The sequence below is a fragment of the Strix aluco genome, chromosome 11 (genome assembly GCF_031877795.1).
Source record: "Strix aluco isolate bStrAlu1 chromosome 11, bStrAlu1.hap1, whole genome shotgun sequence".
NCBI lineage: Eukaryota > Metazoa > Chordata > Aves > Strigiformes > Strigidae > Strix > Strix aluco.
The window spans coordinates 22,246,084-22,261,704 of record NC_133941.1 but is presented as its reverse complement, the minus strand read 5'-3'; the positions used below and the strand labels follow the sequence as shown (position 1 = coordinate 22,261,704).

The 15,621-nt window shown below is 40.9% G+C and overlaps 1 long non-coding RNA gene across 1 annotated transcript; it reads left to right on the top strand.

Annotated features, from left to right (window-relative positions):
* Nucleotides 1–12: 12 nt before the first annotated feature.
* LOC141928182 (uncharacterized) lies at nt 13–2,825 on the top strand. The gene is made up of 2 exons (XR_012624687.1): nt 13–1,505; nt 2,429–2,825. It is a non-coding gene; the product is annotated as an uncharacterized LOC141928182 (long non-coding RNA).
* Nucleotides 2,826–15,621: the final 12,796 nt, after the last annotated feature.

Sequence of the window (15,621 nt, the reverse complement as noted above, 5' to 3'; positions counted from 1 at the left end):
GCTTGGCGCGCCAGGGGCCGCCCGGCTGCCCCGGGACGGCGCGCGGGAGCCGCCGCCTCCCTTTACACCCCCTCCGCCCCGCTCCGCAGCCCGGGTGAGAACCCCGCGCTGGGCAAGACCCGCTGTGGGTTCGCCGCCGGGGGAGAAGCCGTTCAGCCCCACGCAAAACCAACGGGGACGGCGCGCCCTGTGCGGGCAGCCCGACGGGAGCTGCGCGGGGCCCTGCCCGCCCAGCCTCCTCCGGCTCAGCCCGAGGGGAGCCCCCCGCGCCGAGCCGCGCACCCGGCGGCCCGCACGCCCCTTGGCCTCGGCTCTCCCTCTCGGTAGCCCGCGTGTCCCCCGGACGCCCCCTCCCCGGTCCCCCAGTAGCCGCTTCCCCCCGCGGCGGCGGGGCTCTGCCGGCCTCCCCCCGCTCCCCGGCACGGCGCTCGGGCTCCCGGCAGAACGCGGCGGCGCTGTGCCGGCTGCCTGGCCGGCTCTGAGGCGGGGGGCTGAGGAGAAGAGACCGGGGGGGGCACCCGTGCAGGGGCGGGGACCCCGCGGTAACCGGCGGGCTCGGCTCGGTAGGCCAGCGGCCCGTGGCGGCGGCAGCCATCTTGACGGGGCGGCGTGGCTCCCGGCCTGCCGGTAGCACTAGGAAATGGTGGACACGGGGCTCGGCCGCGCTGGAGGTCGGTGGCGGCTGCCGCGGACTAACCATCAGTTTTTACCAGACTCAGAACTTCATCAGTGCAGATGAGAACAGCAGATAACAAGGCTTCTGATATTTTCACAGGTCATAGCCAAAAGACACAAGGAAAGTGGTTTTTGAATTGTATTTCTGAACAAAATTTATTCTCTTAGAACCTGTCATACACAAATCTCACAATATTACTCCTTAGTTTAGTACTCAGTTATGAGGCTTTTTACAGAAACCCTTTCCCTCTTGCCTAGGAGCTTTGTAAATGAATTAGCAAGTAAGTATCGCACCAAAACCACTTCTGTGTGAATGTGCTGTACCCTGGCAATAGCCACAGCTACTCTGTTCATTTGGTCATCATACTTTTGTTTAAAATTCCACCATTTAAACTTTTTGTTGAAATGCCTCCCTTCCTGGCCATTGGTTACTTGAGCAAGAAAGACCCCAGTGGGCCCTGGGACTCGGGAGTGAAATGTCTGTGCGGGGCTGATTGTGGAGACGCTTTGGATTGACCTTTTTTCAAGCTGTAAATCTAATAGCACTATAGTTAGGTTTCTTTTATTAGAATATGAGTAACAACATATGTCTTTTCCTCTGTGTTAAGTGCAGTTCATTTCAGATGGACTTGACTTGGTTTTATTTGTATTTTGTGTGCTGTATTTGCATGTCTGTGTTGTGTGTTTTATAATATGCCATATTTTCTACAGAACTAAACCAGGCTGGACTGCATCAGCATCGAGGTTTGAAAAGGAGACGAGTCTTTCAGGCCTATCTCTGCATGTTGTGCTCCAGTGTCTTACTAAAACTTTTGCCAACTCTCATTATGGTATTTCTTTTAAAGCATTGTAAAAACATCAACATTGCCAACAAGCTTTGAACCCATAATAACGATTCTCCCCATTAATTAATTTTTTCATCTCTACTGTCATAGTTCAGCATAATTTTCATGGCCTTTGGTTGCCTCGGATACATTACAATTCTGTTCACAAGTAGTTTTAATTACTACTCTTTTCAGGCGATAAAAGGAAGAAAAATAATGTGTGTAGCTAAGGAAGTGCTCAGAGCTTCTAAATCACGAGTGTGCCTACACTGCATTAAAAAACCCAACAGATCCATGTCACTAAGAAAGAATGCAGACAGAAAATATACCTTCAATCTTTTCATAAAATCTTTACTTTTTTTAAAACACTAGAACCTGGCTTCTGTATGAGTCTTTGTAACAGGACTCAGGAATTTCAGACTAACAAAACAATTGTGATACAACTTTTCCAACTTTTTCTTGTGTTTTGCTGGTTGTATTTCTGTACTGTCCATGAGGCTAGGAAACTCCAAGCTTAATCTTGGTGGCAATCAGTAGACTTACTGTCATTGAAAGTTTTTGTGACTGATACAGCCAGTAAATTCCCCTGAACAAATCAAAACTGTTTACTTTATTTGAAGGAACTTCAAATCATATCCTGGACTCTCCCTTAGTTGAAATGGAAATAGGGTGCAACTGTGAGTGAAAATATATTACTCAAGAAGTGTTACTGCTGGTGACAAATCAATTAATCATCCTCTCTAAGTGTACTGCCTCAAATACAGTTCCAGTGTTCTTATAGGGTATTTTTAGCCATGTTTCATTATAATGGATGAAAATTTCCCCCAGCAGATATGGGAATCTTCTAACAGTGTTTGGCTTGTGTACTTACCTCAAGAATTAATTTGGCTTGTTGTATCTTAATAAAGCTTCCAATTCTTGTTTTGCAGGTTTCTCTTTGATATTTAAGCGAAGGATAGCCCTGCAGTCAAAGAACAAAAGTGAGAGGCATGACATCTGTTCCTGGCTCAGTACTGCCTATAGAAAACAAAGTAAACAGAAAAGAAGGTAGAAGCACGAAGCCTTTAAACTTCTTATGTGCAAGGAAAAGACAATTTTATGTTACTTCCAGACTTCTCCCTTGTGTTAGCTCTGCCCCAACAATCCCAAGCCTCAAGAACAATTTAGGAATAACTGCTCAAAGGAGCTCAAGTGCAGTAATAGTTGAAGGTAATCTATTGTTTCAGCAATATATCTCTTCTAATGCAGACAGTTCTTAGAAGTGTTCAATGAAGAGCCAAATCATTTTAAGACCAAATAAAACAACAAATCACATTTTGCAACCAATGTTATTGCGTTGTTTTCCTCTGAGTGGCTGGACGTGGGTAGAAAACTGCTTCAGTTGCTGGGCAATTGTCATTGCTTCTCAGCCACATATTTTTATTGTTAAAGTAAATCTTACTTCATTTTGTATGTGGGATTTTTCAAAACCAAGGAGACCTAAAATAATTGCTGTGGATCGTAAGTATTCAAAAGAGAAACTGCTTTTGGAGTATGGTTTAGTTGAAAACAACTTGTCAGCAGCAGTTTCAGAACAAGCAGTAGCTTTCGCCCTTTCCTTCCCCCATCCCCAACCATTCATTTCCCCTGACAGGAGGCCTCAGCAGAGCAGGGATACTCACCCATCTTTGCACAGCTCTGCCCCTGAATGCTTTGCCCTAGCTTCTGCACTAAATTTAATTTCAATGGTATAAGATTAATAAAGGGGGAAAGTATTTCTTTTTAAAAATTGGCAAGCGATGTTACCCCTCTAAGATCAATAGATTTCTTGTGACATTCTGAATTACACGTCACATAAGAGTTTAAGGTTTAAGCCCAGTGGGTCAGGAACGTCCACCAAGATCAATTCTGCAAAAAGAGAAACATCTGTTGCTGGAAGAAACAGAGTGAGTCTTTAGTCAGCTCTGTATTTCTTTAAAAAAGTCATAGTCAACTGGCTGTTGAGGACTGATAAAACACCCAGTGAAATCAGTTGATGTTCTTGAGAAAGGAAAGACTGACTCTGATTGATGCTTGTCCATGTCAATGACAGTTCAGGAAGCTTCAGTGGTGATCTTGAGAGGCTTTTGAAATATAGAAGGCATAATCCCCTGGATGATGCAACAGATAACAGGAAAGATCTGTCTGCTTCTTTTATAAAATATTTATATTCAAGCTTCATGGCTGAATGATTTCATAGGCTTATATATCCATTTTTTTTGAGAGTAAGTCTATGCTAAATTAGCTACATACAGTCTTCTAGGGTAAAATTATTCTGGTTGAAGAGAAGCAATCATACTGACTGATTCCAGATGCTTAGTTCGTTTTGATTTATTATAATTAGCTCATGAGATTTCAAATAATTACTTATTTAAAGTATATAATAATACAAGAATGATTAGTTAGCTCATGACTGTTGCACAGATATCCACATTTAGGGTCAGGCAAAAAGAGCTTCCTTTGCTAACTAAGAAGTCCAGCTATACAATCATCCTTCTATTTCTCTAAAGAGAATGAAACCCTTAAATATGTCTGAAAAACTACGATAGGCTCCCTAAATATTTTTTAGAGATACATAAATATATGCAGCAATGCATATATTGCTTGGCAGGGACCAGTGAGGGCCAGCTGCTCCCCAGGGGGCAAGGAGCCAGGAACCAAACGTGATACCAAGGTGGCAGGGCATGGCCCTGCAGCACCCAGGCGGGGCGAGCCCCGGGATGGCAGCTGGGGTCCGCCAGGAGTGCGGGTCATCAGCCAGGCTCACAATGAGGAGACAGGTCTGAGGTGATGCCCAGAAGTCAATTTGAAGATCAGGGTCAGGTCCATCGGCAGTAACCAGAGTGAGGCTCGGCCTGGTGATTGCCAGGCAAGTCCACGGTGGCAGGGCAGAGCTAAGATCAAGCCAGGAAGACTGGGCTCCCATCAAGGAGATCCACGGCCAGGCATAGGCATGGCTGTACCACAGCTGAACATGGAGCTGGAGACCAGCAGAGCTCAGGCAGGGGCTGAGGGCCCATGGGCAGGTTGTGGGTGGAAGCACCAGGAAAACCTGGTCAAAGCAATTAAAGTCTGTTAGTACACTCAAGGCCCCGACATTATGAAATGTGCTTAGTGACTCTGCTGTGTCCTTAAGATTTGACATATTATAAGTGAGTGATTGCATTGATTTTTCGCTGATGATACAAATGACTTCATTAGCCAGACAGGCTTTTTAAGTGTGCAATGAAGTTTAGAAATTACATGAAATTGGTTATTCAGAATGTCCTGGGAAATAAAAAGTTAGTGCTTATATGGTTTGAAGAAGGGCAGAAGTCTTCAGGACTCAGTTAGGGCAAATGCCTGAAGCAGGAGGTTGAGGTCACATGAAAATGGGAAGATACAAGCTGCATATGAAGGCACCGTGAGGCCATATCCAACAAAACCAATGGCCAGTGTACCAGACTGAGATACAGTGAGAAAATATCTCAATAAACATTATTTAAAGCATATTCTTTGACATGAAAAAAACACTCAAGCCTCTTTTTGCTGTTCTTTTACTTTTAAAACAACCTATGGAATAACATGTTGGCTCCCAATTGTTCAGTATACCTTAATATTTTGTGTTATTTCCATCTTCAAGTTATCATTTCCTTCGATCACACTGGCAATCGTACCATTAAGCAAATTGTTACATCTGTTAAGCTGACCACAGTGTTAAAAACTACACTAATATTTGATGGTTTGTAGGACACTTAACTACTTCGTGCACGATGGAGCAGTCCTCGCTGAAGGATGTAAGACCACACACATAAAAAAGATTGGAAAATAACCTATATAACCTGAAGTGTGAAGTGGATTAGGCACTATACCATGATAATAATAGTAGATGTTTATGTGTACACAGTCTTGATGGAGTTCTGGTATCCCTCTAAAACGGGATATTCAACTAAAGGGTCAGATTTTGTAGTGCTGCTGCTTCTATTTTTGTGCAGTGCCCTAAGGTTAAAACATTACAATGTAAAACTAAGGTCAAGAGGTACCTTTGATTGTAGCAGGGAATGCACTGAAGCACACTAAAGTATATTATCAGCTGTCTGATCCTCAGGCATCTGCTGCAGTCAATCTGCAGCCCTGGGTGCTTGCTTGTCTTGCTTTCAAATGCTTTTCTCACTTCTCCCAGTGATTACACAAGTGATTCCAAGATTTAAGTTTTGCTGACTAGGAACCAGTGACAGAAGATCTCTACGTGGTGTTTTATTCCAAATACACCTAAAAATATTAATTATTAATTTAACGTGATTGGACTATGTGAGCCCGAGTCTTCCATGATGTATGTATCAGTTGAATGCTTGTGCAATTCTGTTTACTTCAACAGGGTGCCTCCTGATCTGTGACTCTGGAGGAGTATCAGATCCAATAGCTAAAGCTTTTCTTTGCTGGGCAATGGTACTGAACTGTGTAGAATGGATTATGAAGTCTACATTTGAGATTCGTGATCAACCCATCTTGTATCAGCATATGTTTGCTGTCAAGCAACTGTAACTGGACACCAGAGATTTTACCTTGTCTAGAGGGCATCCCCACATGGCGATTCCAGTTAACTCTGGGGAAGAAAGAGACTCTTAGAAAAAAAAAAAGTCAGGAGTGCATCGGCAGCTTAGAGATATCCAGATGCTAGAATAGCTTTTTTAAGTTTTCAAGAGGCAACTGTAAGCGGAGAAAATAGACTGTTCTAACTTGACTTGACTGCAAGACAGCTAGAGCCTAGAAGAGAAGTACAAAAGCAAAGCTTCTTTGTCCTTTCACACTCCCACCTCTCCCCAGTATCAGGTTCCCAACCTAGTTTAGATGCAGCAATACTCAGCTTGGATCCAAAAATGAAATGAGCTCTTTATCTGTACTTGACTAGACTCCAAATTATTTCAGTAAGGGGAGGCTGAGTAAGGACTTGGCTGTAGGTGGATCAGAGGCTTTGCAGTGTTTATTTATTAAATATATCCCATTTGGTGTCCTGTTTGCAGCCTGCCAAAGCAAAAGGGATCAAAACTGCCCCCCCCCCCCCCCAATCTCATTACTGAAATAATGAGTAGAACTTTTTTTTCTCTACATTATTACTGGAATGATCTGTCAAGCAAGCAATTGAGTTGTTTCACCTTATCACAATCTTTGCCAAGAAAGATTTAGCAGCATGATAATTTAATGGAAAATATTATAGCCACATTCCTTTCAGACATAAATTCTATGTACAAAGATAGACATCTAATGGGAAAGAAAGTTTGTGTTAGTATTACAGAGATTTATCTGCTTTATTGTTTTTTCCACTGTGGTGTTTTACCTGAAATAGTGCAGAACATATAAGTGAAGTTATCCCACCTCTCACTGAAACATGGATATAAAAATGACAGCATCCTTTCAGCTTCATTAAATATTAAGTAGAAGTACAAACAAAATTATCACAAATACTCTTTTGATAACCAAAAGATGTTCACTTAATACTGTGCAAAGCCAGGTTATGGGGTACGCCTGTCAGGAAGGAGCAGCGTAAATAACTCTCAGCCAAGGCAGAAATTATCTAAAAAATGTAAACATTATCAACAACAAAAAGATAACTGAATTCCATGGTAATTTCAACCAACTAACAAATGAAAACAATCAGGCTCTACCAACAGAGATGACAAACAGTTCTGTAGTTCCTAGAATATTTTTATGTGCTAAAAATAGGCATGTCTCACTTTAATTGCATGAGAAACTACAAGCTGAGGATGAGCAAAAGGTCATAAAAAGGTGCTTGGCTTGAAGGTAGAAAAAAAGCATCAGAGCAGACATATCAGAATTAAAAGTTATGATAAAGATGTATATGTTAGATATTCTGCAGGGCTGAGTTAGTAGGGTTGCTTTAATTATGTCATAAGCTAGAAGTTAGAGCAATAATACCGGTGAGGCAATGTTAAAGGTTAAAAAAGGCCAGATACTGTGAGGTTCACCAGCAGTGCAAACATACTGTGTTTGGAATTGTAAAGGTAAAGATTTATAGGTAAAAAATCTTATAAGTCATCCTGACTTCCAGTCTTTTCATGTCAATTCCATATGAATTAGAAATGAAACAATATTCTCCTCATAATTGTATAATAATATAATCTTCCAGCTGTTTGTAACAACAAAGATAAGTTTACAGATCGAATTCTTTGCTTCAACCAAATAGAAAAAATTGTCAGCTTCAATGTCAGCTTCAATATGAGGAGCGGCTGAGGGAACTGGAGTTGTTTAGTCTGGAGAAGAGGAGGCTGAGGGGAGACCTCATGGCCCTCTACAACTACCTGAAAGGAGGGTGCAGAGAGCTGGGGGTGAGTCTCTTTAACCAAGTAACAAGTGATAGGACAAGAGGGAATGGCCTCAAGTTGCACCAGGGAAGGTTTAGACTAGATGTCAGGAAGTATTTCTTTACAGAACGGGTTATTAGGCAGTGGAATGGATTGCCCAGGGAGGTGGTGGAGTCCCCATCCCTGGAGGTGTTTAAGGGTAGGGTCGACATAGCGCTGAGAGATATGGTGTAGATGGGAACTGGCAGTGCTAGGTTAATGGTTGGACTGGATGATCTTCAGGGTCCTTTCCAACCTAGTTGATTCTGTGATTCTGTGATTCTGTGAATGCAAGCTTTTAGTAGGTTATCCTAAAAACATGAAGCATCTTTTTCTTCTTGATGCATACAGCCAGATTCTGCTCTCCTCCTGTTGGGGTAGTCTCAAATTGTTTTATTAATTTCAGTCCTGGAAATGTAAACGGGCATTGCAAAAACGTATAGAGGTCCTGGGTTTTGCTGACTGTTAGAACACAGGCAATTGGCCCTGCATCCCTAAATTCAGAGTGTAATGCTGACTTAAAGCCACCTTTGTAAGCCAGGCCCTGTGGAAGCTACTCATAAGGCTCAGCTCAGGATGTGCTCTGCACAACTTTTGTGCTGCCATCAGTGCTGTTTTCATTTCCTGTGAGTGCATTTCACTGTTTTAAGCAAAAGTTTTACTTAGGAAGGAACTATCTTCATTTCCTAGGCTGCTTCTCATTAACATGTAAATTTAACTTAGTGGATAGCTATCTAAGTCTTGAGTTTCAGAAAAGGATTTAATCATGAGCACATATGGTCCGCTATAGAAATTCATAATTCGTAATTCAAAATAGGTGTGATCTGCTCTGTATAAATAAATAATTTGCTTCTCTTTTACAGCTTTTTGAATTGATTATTCATAAAATCTTGTGGTGCATTAGTTTTGGGGAATCTAGGAATAGCTCTCTCTGGAACATACAGTTTACCTTTGTACTTTTATGTAAACTCGTCTCTGGTATGAATGCAGAAAGGGCTTCCATTTAAAATTCGACCTTTCAAAATATGTTTGCCACTGCACTTTCTTCCTAAAAGACCTCCCTTCTCACACTAAACACATTCAGTTCTGCTAGTCAACTTGAAAACTGTTTGGAGTCACAGTTAGGCATTGGATGTGTGTGTAGGGACACGGGTGCTGAAGGGTTGGTGGAGCTGTACTAACGTATAGCAAATATAGTCTAGACAGGAGCCATATGTTGCCCAGCATACGCTGCTCTTACATCGCTTAAGGAGAAGCAGGGGTCCTGCGGGATAAAATGAAACGTGATGCTACAGTTAAGAACTTCAGTTCTGTTGCTGTGATACGCACGGGTTGAACTCACGCTACCATCACTCTGGCCTTTCATGTCTCAGGGTGTTTGGACATCTCTGCGTATGGGTATCTGCATATCTGAAAGCGAGGAGAGTCGTAGTGCAGCCAACATGGTGTTTTTTAGACCAGCGGCTGCATCAACGTAGCACATTGAGAAGGACAGTCCTGGATTTTCATAGGTTTATCTCATCAGCCTTCATTTTACGCACACCTAACACTGGAATTCCTTAAACCTGTATTCAGTGGAAACTGAGGAATGTTTCCAAACATCAGGCCTATAGAGAAGCTGTTTAAGCTGGTTATTTCTATTTTGTAATGTTGTATGCAGTGAGATTTTGTTTCCCCTGATGTTTTTGCTTCCTATGTGATCTTTCTGGCGTGGCTGGAAAACCCACTTACACATTTTGTGTGACTTCAGAATTACACGGAGTGCAAAAGATTCTTGTCCCGAGTATTGCACATAGGTTGTGATCTGTAACTAAATTCCTATCTTGCTGTTGTCAATGCCACAGCAGGACATTGTACCTCTAGTCCTTTGCTTCAGAAAAGTGACTTACGTGGCTCATAATGGAAAAATGCTATGATTAAAATTACAGGGTTAAACACTGCTATATCCCAACCTGGCAGAAACAAACAATTAAAAAGAAAGATGTTCCTTCTTGCATGTTCTGTAGCTTGGCCAAGCTGCATTACAAGGACAGAAGTGAAGTCACTATCCAGTCTGCTGCTCAAGGAGAGCTCATTCATAGCGAGGGAAGGAAAACAGTGCCCAATAAAAAGGGATGCCTGTTTGGAAAAGAGCAGAAACAGGTCTGCCTGAAGTATGGGTTAAATACTAGATGACTTTTTAATATGAAATAGTAAGTGATTTTTTAAAGATCTTAGTCTTAAGAGTGATGGAGGAGTCAGAATAAATCCATATCTTTCAGAACATGTGGCAATGCTCTTTGAATTTCCTACCCCACTACATGAGCAAGGAGACTTCACACTTCTAAGGCATTTTTTTTCCCAGTGGTTCACAACTATTAGCACAATTTCACAACATCTTGGGCATAGAAGATAAACAGGATCACTGCTGAAATATAGTCTCTTAGGTAGAAAACAGAATCTGCTTAAAAGCTCTGTTAACTAGATTTGGCTAGGATTTTGATTCTAGTTCTTTTAGGAAGAGTTTACAAGAATAATAAAATGCAGGAATACAGCACCTATAATGTAATTTTTAAGACAGCTGTCAACAAAGTTTATTTTTCAGTGCCAGATACAGATGGGTGAAATAAAGTGTTTAATTATACTCCAAAAGGGGATTTCCAATCAACTACCTGAGTGATTTAAGCACCACTGGTCCATTTGGCAAATTACATCAAATTATGCATATGGATTTCAGAACTCAGACACTTGGTTTTCAAGACATCTCTAATTCCAAGTTGAGGGTACAACGTACGCTATATACGACAACTGTTTTGTAATTTATATAAACACTATAAAGGTAGATGATGATGCAGATATGGTATTTGTTTACAGCATTCATTATTCAATAAAATGGAGTAAAAAGCCTCTCTTTGCTTAAAAGTATGGTTTGTTTTTCCTCACTGGCGTCCTACTTGATACTGCCATATTATAGTAATTAAATATGCAAGAACTCAGCCTCACATTATTATTATTATTATTATTATTATTATTATCATCATCATCATCATCATCATCATCATCATCTTCAGCTTTAATAGGTACGCTTCATATTAAAGTCTTCTTTAAAAAAATTCTTTCTTTAAGATTCAGGCAACTGAAAGTCTAGGCATAATTATATCATCAACATCCATCTCCAAGGTTGGTCATACTAATAAAATGAGTCATCTAGGAGGATGTTTTATCCATGTGAGCCTGAAAATGGCACAATATTGGTATTTAGTAAAAGGTAAGAAAAAGGAGGTTGCATGTGAAATTAAGAGAAAAATCAGATACCCCTGAAAACTGAAGAATAAATAGAATTAACTGATTTCTGCCTTTGAAGAAAGGAGACATTATTTTTCAAAAATTATCACATTTTTCTCTTTAGTGTGTATCAGGATGAAACACATTATCTGCTAGGGTCATGATCATTTTCCTGGAAGCAGCTCTCAGTCAGCTTCAAAGTGGGAAAAGTGATAAAAGTGATAGCAAATGGAAAGTACCTCAAGAATGTATTTTCATATTTTGAGTTGGGAATGACCTTGGGTGTTGCCTGATCCTTCTATTGTTACAAACGTTCATACAGTGAGTAACGTTGACACTGGAACATTCAGAAACAAATACGTTAATTAGTTAACTTGATGAACAGGTTTGTGGTCATGAAATTCCTGCCAGCCTACATGAGTAATTAAAAGCTCTGTGCATTTGGTTTGAAATAGAGACCTGAAATGCAGGACCTCCATTGTATTGCTGACTGTAACTTAACTCTTTGTACATCTGCAAGTTGTGTTGTAGATGGCCCTGATGACTGAAATCTCTTAACACCACAACTGATAGCCAGACTGCTTCTGCATGGAGTTGAAAATCTGTGCTCCCCAAAGGCAATGATTCCAGCAAGCCTAGACAGGTTTTAAATTTGAAGGAAGAACAGGGAGGTATGTTAATCAAACAGCTCATCATTCCTCATCTGGTGGACACAGAAATCTCTTTCCCTTGTATAAAGGGAAGGTCTGAGTGGGCTCTTCTATTAAATTTTCATTTAATGAAATGAAACTTCCCTCTACTAAGACAGGAAAGTGCCTTTTGGCCAGTCTGTTAGTATTGGTGAATATAATTGTTAATTCTTCGGGCCCGCATATCTGAGCACTGAGACTGCTAGAAACAGTACCTGCAGAATGTTGATGATGCATGTGAATTTCTAGACAAAATTCATCCAGAAAACAAATGCAGTTATTAGAATACATGCAAAAGGTTGCAGACCAGGCACTCCAAAATTGGGACATGCTAGAGTTAAGATTGCTTACACAACCTTAATTTAGGAATCTTGTAGACAGAATTACAATAGCCTTTAGTGAAATAATTCAATGCTGTTTTTTCCCGGCCTCCTTGGAGTGAATCTGTGTTGCATGCTAATGGAACGTTTACCTTATTGGAAAAGCTGGGAGATGCACAATGAGGGCAGGAGACTACACGAAAAGGAAAGGACAGTTTTATGCTTCAGAGAGCTGAGCATAGTCCTGGGTAACTGAATTCTATCCATGTTTGTGTCACAGATCACCTGTGTGGTACCACATAAACTAAACTTTTCGCAGGTGGTGATTAAGTGTATATGCTTCATTTTCAAAGGTTCTATATTTGAGACACTCTGAAGTGAGGAATGACCACAGTTGTAGGCAAGTCTTAACCCTGACACATGGGAGCACTGGAGTTATCAGAAAAGAGGTCATAGGAACTTCTTCTAAGCCAAGGGTCATCCTTGGAAATTGTTGAATCAGTTTTATTAAGTTGCTCCAGTGTAAACTGAGTGTGTCTCTAACCAGGTGGGGGAAGACATTCATCTTGAAAAATGTATTAAAATGATTAAAATTTGGTAGAGTCACAAGCAACCCACCATAGTCTTCCAGAGGAAAACACTGGTAAATAATACATGGTACTCTATCCCTTTTTGGACTACTTCTAGATAGATAGAGGAGCCAATGGGAAAAATGACAAAGTGAGGAAGATGGAAATTTCTGTCTTTCCAGTTTTAAAAAGTGTATCATTGACACAGCATAGGCTAACCAATAAGGTTTTACAGAGTGTAACAAACCACTCGCACAAGTGTCTCCATTCATTTGAAGCAGAGGTTGCTGAAGTACACTTTCTGCAAATACAGATCCTAAAAAACATCTGGATGCATTGCCTGCATCTAAAGCCCATGTTAAGCTTTGTATCTGCTTCACATACTTCTCCATCCTACCGTTATATCTAAGTCTACTGACACTTTAATTCTAAAAGTCATTTCTGAAATTTACCCCACCGCATAACTCAGAAGTTGTGCGAAGCAATCAACATATACTCAGCTCTAAGGTTATGACTTAATCCATTGCAGTCAGCCTTTCTGAGTCTTGGGTGTGATGCTGACCTCAGCAAGATCGCAGTACCTCGTTATTGCCTGATGTACTTGTTGATATTATTCTTACTCCTCCCCATCTCCACCTCTCTAAAAAATTCTAGGTCTTAGTACAGTCTTAGCTGACATCAGCAACTCTACTTTCAGTTGCACTGGCAGGGCGATACAGCTGAGGAAACTCACCTGAGACTATGTAATAGAGATCGGTGTTCACAGAGTCATGATTCCTCTATAATCTTGTAATGGTCCACTGTTTTGTGTAGATCTCATGTGGAGCTCAGATTTTGATGACAGCTTGGAAGACTCCTCTAGGTTTTGCTTCGTTTCACTTTCTTTTTAGAGAATAACTTGATAGAAAAATGACTCCTAAGTAATTATTCAAGAGTACTTGGAGACTGATCAAATGTAAGTAAGGCAAGTCAATGATTTTCTATCTATTTATTGCAGTACAACTGGAAACACAGACTCTTTGGCAATACTAAATTTGTCCAAATCAAGTCCGAAACTTCTGTTTTGTTCTTCTATTTGACACCTCTCGTTCTGGGCTTTCCACTGAAACAGGAAAACAATACTTGTGGGAAATGGGGGAATGAAAACTGCTAGAAGTGGTTGAGCAGAGCCGGGGGAATCCCTCTGTACAAACCAGCCTACATCCCTTTATGTCTCTAGGAACAAGATAATTGTGCATATGTCATGCCCTTAACTTTTGTGCTGTCCCTGAAAATAAGCAATTTATTTCTGAAAAACTAGAAAAGAGGATACTGAGAGAAAGACCGTCTGTAGCTAGTCACTGGCTTCCCATCTAGAGTAAATTTAAACAAACAAACTAAAATCACATCCAGTCAAAGAAATAACTTTAAAGTGTTCTCCTAAAATACAGTCCAGCTTATTTTTATTCCTATATCCTAGAAAGCTACTGGTTTAACCAGGTCAACATTTTGCACTTGCACTTGGGAGTGTGACTGGATCAGGGAAGTAATTCTATATTTGAATAATGACAAGGCAGGAGCCACCCAGTACGTGATGTGACGGTGGTCCATGCAGGATGAAATTCAGAAAGTGCAAGGGCCACTTCACCCTGCTCATACCGTGTAGAACAGGATGTGTGAATTCCAACAGATCTAATTTCAAGTTAACTCCATATTTATACTCCTAGTGCTCATCTGTTGCACCAAGAAAAGATCATCTGAAAAATGTGATCCCTGTTAGTAGTAGCTAAAAGGCTCATTCAGCTCATCAAGTAAAGCAAGCGAAATGCTTACTGGCAGGAACAACAGCTGTATGCTTGACCTTTACCCATTCTCTCTTTTCTCGCTTCACATTCAGGACCAGGCTCAATGCATTCTTAGGAGACATGTATTCGGAAAGAGAGGGCTATTTTTATTCACTGTGTGGTTTCTCAGCATAGTGGGTCTTTAGGAATATTTCCTTTCACGTCAATCTCTTTAAGCATTTTACAGAGCATAGTCTGTTCTGGGAAGTCAGTAAATTTGAATTCATGTTTTGAAGTTTCATCATGGCTCGGAATATAACGTGCAGAAGGCAGATAGCATAGTTGATGAATAAATCAAATGCAGACTATGTAGTCCTGCTAAAACTATTACCAGAATATTTTACATTTTCCATGCACCCAAATTAAACCCTTTATAGAAGCAAAGTAATCCAAAACCATCTGGCACCAGAATTTGGGATTTCATAATGCTTTAATGCAAACCATGTGAACAGGATGTCCAAAATGTCTGTGTCAGTGGGTTGAATTAATACATGTTAAAAAGATGAACTTTGCAACACTTTTGTCCAGTTTGCATTATGTCCAGTCAATGAATACCTTATACCACTGCTGTTCAGCAAGGATAACTTCTGCACTGTCACCTTTCCTTGCCTGACACTTGTCACTTCACTGTTCCTGAACACAGAGGAATAACTGAGATCAGAGAGGAGGAGCCCAAACTATGAAGCCAGATGTACAACTCCATCATAAAGCTAAATAGCCACATGATTTTTTTCCATCTTGTTACTGAATGACAATAATAATTGGTTACTATTGGTCATCAAAGACCTATTTGGCCTTCAGTATGGAAGAGGTGCTTCATCCTTTGCCTAGCTGTTCTCTTGAAGTGCTTTCCCACCCTACATTTAATTTAATAAGCAATGGGAATAACTGTGACAAAGGGAACTCAGGATCACTTTGAATTCAGTGTCCCTCTCTCCTCCTCTCAGGGCTGAATCCTACAATGAGTCACCACTGGGTGACCAGGCAAATACTGATTCTGCATAATGAAAGCCCAGTGCTTTCAGAAACCTGAGCAGATTGCAGCCAAACTGACTCCTTACGTGTTTGACAAGCATAAACTCTCTCTTTCCTGACCAT